The sequence below is a fragment of the Schistocerca nitens genome, chromosome 10 (assembly GCF_023898315.1).
Source record: "Schistocerca nitens isolate TAMUIC-IGC-003100 chromosome 10, iqSchNite1.1, whole genome shotgun sequence".
In the NCBI taxonomy this organism is placed as follows: domain Eukaryota; kingdom Metazoa; phylum Arthropoda; class Insecta; order Orthoptera; family Acrididae; genus Schistocerca; species Schistocerca nitens.
Genome location: NC_064623.1, coordinates 147,217,186 through 147,228,808, shown reverse-complemented (window position 1 = coordinate 147,228,808; position 11,623 = coordinate 147,217,186). Strand labels below are relative to the sequence as shown.

The 11,623-nt window shown below is 44.0% G+C and overlaps 1 pseudogene; it reads left to right on the top strand.

Moving 5' to 3' along the window:
- Positions 1 to 8,039: 8,039 nt before the first annotated feature.
- LOC126210939 (5S ribosomal RNA) lies at positions 8,040 to 8,157 on the top strand (annotated as a pseudogene).
- Positions 8,158 to 11,623: the final 3,466 nt, after the last annotated feature.

The following is an 11,623-nucleotide window of genomic DNA, read 5'->3' as shown; positions in this document are numbered from 1 at the left end:
TGTATTGTGGGTACTCTCACATTTCCATTTGAAAACGATGCAGGAGCATCTTCATTGCCCCTGCAGAATGCGGCTGAGAATTGTCTTGAAGACGAAACAGCACGACAGTTATGCAATGTTAGCTGCATAGCTTCAGGGGAAATTTCTCACCAGGCCCCCGTACTTGGCGGCAGACACTATTTTCTAGACATCTTTACGCACTCACTGCGAGCTCAGAAATGAGAAGAGCGACGTGATGCTAACTGGGGTTATACTAGAGACACTACCCAACACATCTGTGCAAAGCTTTATCGGATTTTCATAGTCGTTTCCATTTCGTGACCGATCGGACCTTACTTTCGGAATAGCCCTCGTACATTATTCTGTTACTGTGAAACAGCGATAAATGGAATCTGCTTGCTGTTACAAACCACATCACACACGTCTGACAACTCCAGGTTGCTCACGGATGAGCTGGCGCGTGTTGTTGGCCATTCTATTGTGTTTGTACATCGTTAACGGGACTTGCAAACACTAAACACTGAAAGTGCCCCACAATCAAAAATTTAAAGGATTAGGATCACAGAAATATACTGGAATTCCCCGACCAATCCGTTCTCCTTTAAATGTCTGTGTAAGGTGTTCTAGGGCATTATGGGAGAAAATGGTCTGGTGTTCCATCATTCATGTACGAGATGTCCGGCGGTTGCACAATAGGCTGCATGATGCGCAACTTCACTCCCGACGTCCATGGCGAGGTCCATCTTTGCAACCCCGACACCATGCAGCGCGGTACGATGGGCCGCACAACATGCCGAATGGACCGCTCATGATTGGCGTCACGTTCTCTTCACCGATAAGTGTCGCATATGCCTTCAACCAGACAATCGTCGGAGCCGTGTTTGGAGGCAACCCGGATAGGCTGAACGCCTTAGACACACTGTCCAGCAGGTGCAGCAAGGTGGAGGTTTCCTGCTCTTTTGGGCTGGCTTTATGTGGGGCCGATGTACGCCGCTGGCGGTCACGGAAGGCACCTTAACAGCTAAATTCCATGTTCTACATCTACATGATTACTCTGCAATTCACATTTAAGTGCTTAGCAGAGGGTTCATCGAACCACAATCATACTATCTCTCTACCATTCCACTCCCGAACAGCGCGCGGGAAAAACGAACACCTAAACCTTTCTGTTCGAGCTGTGATTTATCTTATTTTATTTTGATGGACATTCCTACCTATGTAGGTTGGGATCAACAAAATATTTTCGCATTCGGAAGAGAAAGTTGGTGACTGAAATTTCGTAAATTTATCTCGCCGCGACGAAAAACGTCTTTGCTTTAATGACTTCCATCCCAACTCGCGTATCACATCTGCCACACTCTCTCCCCTATTACGTGATAATACAAAACGAGCTGCCCTTTTTTGCACCCTTTCGATGTCCTCCGTCAGTCCCACCTGGTAAGGATCCCACACCGCGCAGCAATATTCTAACAGAGGACGAACGAGTGTAGTGTAAGCTGTCTCTTTAGTGGACTTGGTGCATCTTCTAAGTGTCCTGACAATGAAACGCAACCTTTGGCTCGCCTTCCCCACAATATTATCTATCTGGTCTTTCCAACTGGAGTTGCTCGTAATTTTAACACCCAGGTTAGTTGAATTGACAGCCTTGAGAATTGTTCTATTTATCGAGTAATCGAATTACAACGGATTTCTTTTGGAACTCATGTGTATCACCTCACACTTTTCGTTATTTAGCATCAACTGCCACCTGCCACACCATACAGCAATCTTTTCTTAATCGCTTTGCATCTGATACTGACCGATAGTGCAACCACATCGGAAACATATTGGCAAGGCTTTCGCCTTCATGGACGCCAATTGAAGCCCCCATCGTGCGCATCTTGTGAATGTCTTTCTTCGGGATAAAGACATCGCACGACTAGAGTTCTCCACATATGAACGCTATCTAACATGCCTAGGATAGACTGAAAAGGGCCATTTGTGGACGACGTGACCCACCAACCACTCTGAGGGATCTATGCCGAATCGCCGTTGAGGAGTGGGACAATCTGGACCAACAGTTCCTTGATGAACTTGTGGATAGTATGGCACAACGAATACAGGCATGCATCATTGCAAGAGAACGTGACACTGGGTGTTAGAGGTACTGGTGTGTACAGAAGTCTGGACGACCACCTCTGAAGGTCTCGCTGTATGGTGGTACAACTTGCAATGTGTTGTTTTCATGAACAATGAAAAGGGCGGAAATGATGTTTATGTTGATCTCTATTCCAATTTTCTGTACAGATTCCTTAACTATCGGAACCGAGGTGATGAAATAGCTTTTTTGATGTGTGTATAAACGGTCCTGTTCGTCTAGGGCAAAAAAAAAAATTCTTGCCCTTACATTACCTTATTGAAAATCGGCGTTGATGGGTTGCTTTCTCAACTGAGTATGGATTTGTATCAGCCCACACATCTTGGTTATGAAAATTGACAATCCCATCTCGCGTGAAAGCAGCCTCGCCTGTGAACAGTATCTTTGTTGGAAAAAGTGGATCTTCGCCAAGCCTTTGCAACAGTCAGTGTCGGGATTGCATTTCGGCAGCCTGATCTTGTGGCTGAAGGGCTAGGACACGGTGTATATGATATGGATATATGAAGTGTTGATGAAGGATAATCCAGGGTAGAGGATGACAAACCACAACAGATGCTACAATTCTATGCAGACTAGTCCTAGAACATTCTTCCCCTCATTGCTATACTCGTTCATCGAATGGTGAGCGTTCTGGCACGACCGGCTACTATTGGAGTTACAGAGCCAGGGTCTGTGTGTTCTGGATACTTTTCAGCGTACAGGATATGAGGTCTGTTGAATACTCAGTATTGTAGAACACTCAGTATAATGTCGTTTATTGAAACTGAACTACACTTCTCGAACAATCACTAAATACACACAAAAACAAGAACTTGTAGACGACCATTGATGCAGAGCGTCGGTGACATCCGTCGGAGATGGTCCTAGCTCGGCGAGGAACTGGCTGTACTGCTGCTGCGCTGGCCTTATAAAGCCGACCGAGGCCGGCGGAGTACTCCCAATTTCCCTGTATCTGTGAGGCGACCTCTGCAGAAAAAGGTTCGCATTAGTCTCTAGCAAGTTCTGTTTGTTTTGAAGAATTGTTTTCCTCTTGGTTGCGCCTGCAAGTGCATGTGTATGTTATGTGGTACACAGGGGTGTCTTGAGTGTAGTCTGTCTGGCAGGGGCCGTCTGTGGCAGACATAACAAGGTTCATGTTTGCTTCCGTTTTCCAGACAGTAAAAGAAGATCATTCCTGCCATTTCCCGTTAGGCAAATGTGAAGATTAAAATGTAAAAGAAATTCACAAACTTATCAAAACGCAAAGTGGTAGCATTACAAGTACTCTGAGATGAGAAAAGTCATGGGGTACCTCCTAATATCGTGCCGGACATTCTTTTGTCCAGCATAGTGCATAGACTCTACAAGTTGTTGTGGGCCTCCTGCAGAAATATTGAGCTGTGCTGCCCATACTGACGTCCGTAATTCCGATAGTGTCGCCATTGTAGGATTTTGGGCACGAACTGACCTCTCGATTATGTCCCATAAATGTTTGATAGGATTCATGTCGGTCGAATTGGGTGGCCGAAATGTCCGTTGTTTTTGAGAAAAATCGCGATCAGCTGGGGCCAGTGACATGGCGCATTGCATCATAAAAAATTCGTCGTTGTTTGGGAACATGGATCCCATGAGTGGCTACAAAATGTGTCCAGGCTGCCGAAGATAACTATTTTCAATCAATGTTCGGTTCAGTTGGACCAAAGGACCCAGTCGATTCCTTGTAAACATAGCCCACACCATTATGGAGCCACCAGTAGCTTGCACAGTGCCATTTTGTCCACGGCTTCGTGGGGTTTGCACCACACTCGAACCCTACCATCAGCTCTTACCAACTCATATGGCCAGGGCACAGTTTTCCAGTCGTCTAGGTCACGAGTAATTGAAAGTCGCTGCAGGTGATGTCGTGCTGTTAGTAAAGGTACTCACGTCAGTCGTCTGCTGCCATAGCCCACAACGCCAATTTCGCCGAACGCTTACGCTCGTCGTACGTCCCGCATTGTTTTCTGCGTTTATCTCACGCTATGTTGCTTGTCTGTTAGCATTGCCAACTCTACGCAAACCCCACCGCCCTCGTTCGTGCTTTGCAACTTCATTGTCGGTGATAAGAGGTACTGCCTGAAATTTGGTATTGTTGGCACAATCTTGACACTGTTGATCTCTGAAAATTGGATTCCCCAGCGATTTCCTAAACGGAATGTTCGACGCGTCTATCTCCGACTACCATCCCAGGTTCAAAGTCAGTTAATTCCCGTCGTGCGGCAATATACACGTCGGAAATCTTTTCGCATAAAAGTCACCTGAGCAAAAATGAGAGCTCCGCCAACGTACTGCCCTTTTATACCTTGTGTACGCGATACTACTGCCCTCTGTATACGTGCTTATCGTTATCTCATGACTTTCGTCACCTTAGTGTAATGTATACGCTGCACTCACCGAGAATTGTGAATACGGTTTACAGTAAGAACGCAAAGAGATGTTTACTGCATCCTGTACCGGTGTACAATAACGAGGGAATGTGTCCTCATTTGTTTACTGGATTTTGTAGTTTTACAAACATAGCAAATAACTGCAGTAGAACAGATGTTTTTCACGGTAGAGATGATGAACAGGTGCTCATGTCTTTACGAATAAACTGGTTGACCAGGAAGCGCCTATTGAAGGATCTGAAACAATATCCGAAGAAAACAAATTGGCCACAAAATTGTAGAAAAACCATATAAGTAGCAGCCAGATACGGAACTGTATGAATAAATTGAAAGAATCTGAAATATTTTTACTTAAAAAGAAAGACCTGTTTCTCGAGGAACCTATCTGGAAATCAAAGAAAACATAAAAGAGAATCCTCAAACATATCAGAAGCAGAGACATATAAAGCGCCTGACTTCAACGAGGCAAGGAACTTCCCTCAGATCAAGACAAACACTGGGATGAAGGAAAAATAACAGAAATTATTTACAATGAATTTTAAGTAAGATTAATAAAAGTGAAGAACTATTAAAAATCATTTAGATGATGAAAATATTTATGAAATCAACCAATTTAATGTATTAGTTTAGTAAATGAGTTAACAATTGTATAAACTTTCTAAACATTGACAGCTACTGTACGCTGGTTTTTGTATAATACATGGTAAACAACAGATTGTATTTGATCCTCATAAATTCTCATAAATTATTTATACTGCATAAAATATTAATTATAAATAGAAGAGAAAGAGCTACATGTAAGAGTGGAGAAAATGTCTCTTTTATATTCCTTTAAAGGATTCAACTTAGATGAACAGTATAGTTATCCTTAGGCAAAACCCCTTACAATTCAGGTAATATTAATCCAACACAAAATACGTATTCTTGTAATCTATTTTTATTTGTACAGCAAAGCGTTCCAGGAGAAACTTTAGGAGCAGCGAAAGTACTGGATAGAGGGGCAAGTAACTTACATATCCCCTCCACTTTTTATACTTACTTCGTCCAGTTTTCAGTAGATATAAATGGAAAAAAATCCGAATCCGTTAGCCAAATAGCATAATATTGCTGCAGCTCCCGGTCGCCGAACTCTGAGAAGCAGCAGCAAGAACTCCACCGCTGGACACGAGCGAGCGAGCTGCGTTATGTGTCACCTGGCACCAGCGACGCGCGTTTGTTGGTAGCAGCGGTTGCTCTGTGGTGCTACTTGCACGAAGTGACGCTGTGACAACAGCACGCGCTTACAGATGCTGAGCGAGGGCAAGGCTTCTACTCGTAGGCAGAAGACGGGACCGCGAGGGATAGGAGAACTCACATGCCTCTCCTGGTCTAGCGTTGTTGGATGCACTAGTACGAACCAATGGGGACAAAATAGAGGAAGCAAAAGGCTATTTACAGCTTGTGCAGTTACAAGAGTCGAAACTACAGTTCAGAAACGAGTGAGACATTTTAGCAACCCACCGCCGGTGTTACTTATTCTGCACACTAAGCAAGCAGCGAGGAATCCAAGCAGACACACGGAAAGACAAAGTTCAGGTATAAGAAGTAAGGACTTACGCCCATGACACTTATAACTGCCCACGTCGTGTTGCGCCGACTCCACTGTAGCTTGAATGGATTTTTAAGTTTGTTTTATATGTCCGACTTCTAATTTTACCACACAAGTCTCCAGGGTTGAGCAGTTATTGCCCGATGACAACACGTAATACAGTTTGTTAAAGCGGAGTTCACCGTTATTAATTATGCTTTTAGATTTAATTTTATTACTCACACAGAGACTCAACGTTCCTTTGTTTAACAACGCGTCGTCAATATAAGTATGAAATGCTAATGTCTTTGCAATACATAATGTAGACTATTGAGTTAAAGTTCGTACCTATTTTGCCATTTTAGAGAAAAGAAACCTTAAGCGCTTATGCTTCTCTAGTCTCAGTCTTAGCGGCCTACCGCCAGTGTTACTTATTCTGCACACTAAGCAAGCAGCGAGGAATCCAAGCAGACACACTAATTTCAATGTTCTTCCTATCTCAGTTCAGTATTCAACACAAATTATATATCACAGTCATTTCAGAGATATTACGTCGGTTCCACGCTAACGGAATAACGCGTAATTGTCATTTAACATCACTTTTATTAATAATCCTTTTTCTTATGACGTCAATGTTAATGAATGATCAATATCTAGGAGGAAAGAGGGATTGATCCTAATCATGAGATAATAGCTTTTAATGAGCCGCAATCGTTAATTAAATAAAAAGTCACGTTCAAGGATGATACGCGAGCAACTTTCGTTACGTCTGTTTTCACGTATCTGTCAAAACTAATCCTGTCGCCCACAATTCAAATTAACACTGACGTTAACCCCTTTTGTCGGCATCGAATTGTAACTATTATGTGAAAGTTTATTCTAGTCCCCGAATTAATTCCTTTCAAATACGCGCACGACCGAACAGCAGAACGGAACACAAACGACTTGTTTTAACAACCGAACAACGCAATGACGTTACATTACGACATTGTCCGCCTAATGAACAGCTCTTTGACTTTATCTTTTCTACTCTGCTTAGTTATACTATTCCTAATTACAATTTATTCAGCTATTGAACGAAAACCTCTAACAAAAGATAAAATAAATGTATCCCAACGTACACTGAGCTTAACAAGAACAACGGAATGTAGTCGCATTAAATCAGACGATACTGAGGGGACTGACTTGAGAAATGAGACACTGGAGAAACAGATGAGTGTTGCTATCTGCACAGCAAAACAACTGATGATGCCCAAAGTATAGAATGTATCAAATGCAAACTGGCGATGGCAGGAAAAGCATTCCTGCTATCAATTTAAGTGTTAAGAAGTCTATTCTGAAGGAACTTGCCAGGAGTGTAGTCTGGTACAGAAGTGAGACGTGGGCGGTAAACAGTTCAGACAAGACGACACAGAAGCTTTTGTAGTGTGGTGTTACAGAGTAATGCTGGAGATTAGAAAACCTGATGAACAGGTAGTGAAGAGAATCGGAGAGAGACAAATTTATGGCACAACTTGGGTAAGCAATCGGTTATGGGACACATTCTGAGGCAACAAGTGATTGTCAGTTTGGTATTGGAGTGAAGTGTGTGGTGAGAGGGGCGCGGGGGGGGGGGGGGGGGGTGAGGAGCAGTAGAAGTTAGTTAGAGAGCAAGGTACGAGAACGGTAAGCGGATTCCGATGGATGTAGGCTGTTTGTGGTAATCACACACACACGAAGAGGTTTGAATTAGCGCGGAGACCTGCATCAAACCAACCTTCTGCATCTACACTTACGTGGATACTCTGCGAATCACACTTAACTGCCTGGCAGAGGGTTCAACGAAGCACCTTCGCAGTAATTCTCTGTTATTTCATCTCTAACAGTGCGCGGGAAAAAACTACCACCTATATCTTTCCGCGAGAATTTTGATTTCCCTTATTTTATTATAGGCAACGGCCTTGCCGCAGTGGATTCACCGGTTCCCGTGAGATCACCGAAGTTAAGCGCTGTCGGGCGTGGCCGGCACTTGGATGGGTGACCATCAAGGCCGCCATGCGCTGTTGCCATTTTTCGGGGTGCACTCAGCCTCGAGATGCCAATTGAGGAGCTACTCGACCGAACAGTAGCGGCTCCGGTCAAAGAAAACCATCTTAGACCGGGAGAGCGGTGTGCTGACCACACGCCCCTCCTATCCGCATCCTCACCTGAGGATGACACGGCGGTCGGATGGTCCCGATGGGCCACTTGTGGCCTGAAGACGGAGTGCTTTATTTTATTATGATGATAGTTTCTGCCTATGTAGGTCGACGTCCACAAAATGTTTTCGCATTCGGAGGGAGATCGCTGGTGATTCAAATTTCGTTTGAAGATCCCGCTGCAAGGAGAAACGCTTTTGTTTCAGTGATGCCCACCCCAAATCCTCTATCATATCAATGACAAACTCTCCCCAATTTCGTGATAACACAAAATTAGCTGCCCTTATTTGAACTTTCTCAATGTACTCCCTTAATCCTATCTGCTAAGGATTCCACATTGCGCAGCAGTACTCCAAAAGAGGACGGACAAGGTAGTGTAGGCACTCCTTTTAGTAGATCTATAGCACCTTCTAACTGTTCTGCCGACATAACGCAGTGATTGCTTCGCCTTCCCCACAACATTTTCTATGTATTCTATCCAATTTAAGCTATGAGTAATTGTAATTCCTAGCAGTTTAGTCAAATTTACGGCCTTTAGATTTCACTGATTTATCGTGTTACCGTAGTTTAATGGATTCCTTTTGGCACTCATCGGACGACTTCACTCTTTTCATTAGTTAGCGTCAATTGCCAGTTTTCGCACCACACGAATATTTTTTATAAATAATTTTGCAATTTGTTTTGATCTTCTGGTGACTTTACTAATCCATACACGACTGCATCATCTGCAAACAAGCTAACACGGCTGCTCAGATTGTCTCCTAAATCGTTTATATAGGCAAGGAACAGCAGAGAGCCTGTAACACTACCTTCAGGGGACGCCAGAAATCGCTTCTGTTTTACTCGATGACTTTCCATCAGTTACTATGAACTGTAGCCTCTCTGATAGGAAAATCACATAATTGAGCCAATATTCCATAAGCACGCAATTTGATTACAAGTTGCAAATTGGGTATAGTGTCAAAAGCCATCTGGAAACCCAGAAATACGGAATGAAATCCCTTGTCGATAGCACTCAACACTTCGTGTGAGTAAAAAGCAAGTGTTTCTTCACAAGAACAACCTTTTCTAAATTTGTGTTGATTGTGTGTCAATAGACCGTTGCCTTCGAGGCAATTCATAATGTTCTAAAATCATGCTGCATAGGGCCGTTTATGGCATAGGCCTGTAATTTAGTGGTATTCAAAGCAAACAACACAGAAATAGCAACATGCCCGTCTGCATTGATACTGCCTGCAGGCGTGCAGCTACCAACACACTTAGCGAACGATGAACGTACTTAATGAAAGTGAAATGACGATACAGTATAATTGGCCCAGAAACCCGACCTGGGATCGTTTGCGCACCATTTGCCACTTGGGCGGTGAGTCGATGAAGATGAGATCAGATGATTCGGACGAGGCAAACATCTGATCCCCGAGCAAAGAAAATCTCCGACACAAATAGGAAATCGAACTCAAGACCCGTGATCTTTAGGGAATGAGACTAACCCCTAGACCACGAGCTGTAATTTCAGCTCGCACGGCACATATGCACTGAGGTGAAGAAACTCACGGGATACCGATACAGACATATACAGGGTGAGTCACCTAACGTTACCGCTGGATATATTTCGTAAACCACATCAAATACTGACGAACCGATTCCACAGACCGAACGTGGAGTACACGGGACATTGCGAGAGCCGGTGGACTGAGTCAAAGTAGTGTCATGCGCATACTGCATCGTCACCGCTTTCACCCATTTCATGTGTCACTACATCAGCAATTACATGGTGATGACTTTAATCATCGAGTGCAATTCTATCAATGGGCATTAACAGAGAATGCGTTGCAGTTCTACCTCTTTACCGATGAAGCGGGTTTCACAAACGACGGGGCAGTGAATCTACGGAACATGCATTACTGGTCCGTGGAAAATCCTCGCTGGCTCACTTCATTGCAAGGGCCCAAACAGCTGCAACATACATAGCGTTTCTACAGAATGATCTGCCAACGTTGCTCGAAAATGTCCCACTGGAAACGCGTCGACGTATGTGGTATCAGCATGATGGTGCACCTGCAGATTTCGCAATTAACACTAGGCTGACCCTTGACAGGATGTTCGACGGGCGTTTCATAGGACGTGGAGGACGCATAAATTGACCAGCCCGTTCTCCTTATCTTACACCTCTGGACTTCTTTTCTGTGGCGTACGTTAAAGGAGAATGTGTACCGTGATGTGCCTGCAACCCCAGAGGATATGAAACAACATATTGTGGCAGCCTGCGGTGACATTACATCAGATGTACTGCGGCGTGTACGACATTCATTACGCCAGAGATTGCAGTTGTGTGCAGCAAATGATGGCCACCACATTGAACATCTATTGGCCTGACATGTCGGGACACACTCTATTCCACTCCGTAATTGAAAACGGAAACTACGTGTGTACGTGTACCACACCCCTCATGGTAATGTACATGTGTGTCAGTGAAAAAGACCAATAAAAAGGTGTTAGCATGTGGACGTAATGTGCTGTTCCAGTCTCTTCTGTACCTAAGGTCCATCACCGTTCCCTTTGGATCCCTACGTAAATCGGTGCTCTCCGATACACACGATCGAACAGCGGAGGAGTGGTACTCAAGCGTCAACTTTAGGTTACAATATCTCCGAATGTAATTAACATTTTACAATGCAACAAACGGCACTGATTACGTATTTGTTTATATGTCCAGATGTGCTAACAAAACTAACTGGGTTCCATTTTAAAAAAAACGTAGGTTTGTGTTAAAAAACATACTTCCGTGCATTTTTGTATAGTTTGTATTAACCAATTACACTAGCCCCTCTCCTCACGTTCTGTCTGTGGAATCGATTCGTCAGTATTTCATGTGGTTTACGAAATAAATCCAGCGGTAATGTTAGATGACTCACCCTGTATAGATGGCGCTGGTATCGGATACGCTACTACAAAACGGAAGTGCAGTGGCACAGCTGTCATTGGTACTCAGGTGATCCACGTGAAAAGTTTTCCGACGTCATTATGGCCGAACGACGCGAATGAACAGACATCGAATGCGGAACGGTAGCTGGAGCTAGACGCATGGGACATTCTATTCCCGAAATCATTAGAGAATCCAATATTCAGAATTCCACAGTGTCAAGAGTGTGCCGAGAATACAAATTTGAAGCATTGCTTCTCACCAAGGACAACGCAGTGGGCGACGGCCTTGACTTAACGACCGACAGCAGCGGCGTTTGCATAGAGTTGTCAGTGCTAACAGAGAGGCAACTCTGCGTGAAATAACCGCAGAAATCAGTGTGGGACGTACAACGAACGTATCCGTTGGGACAGT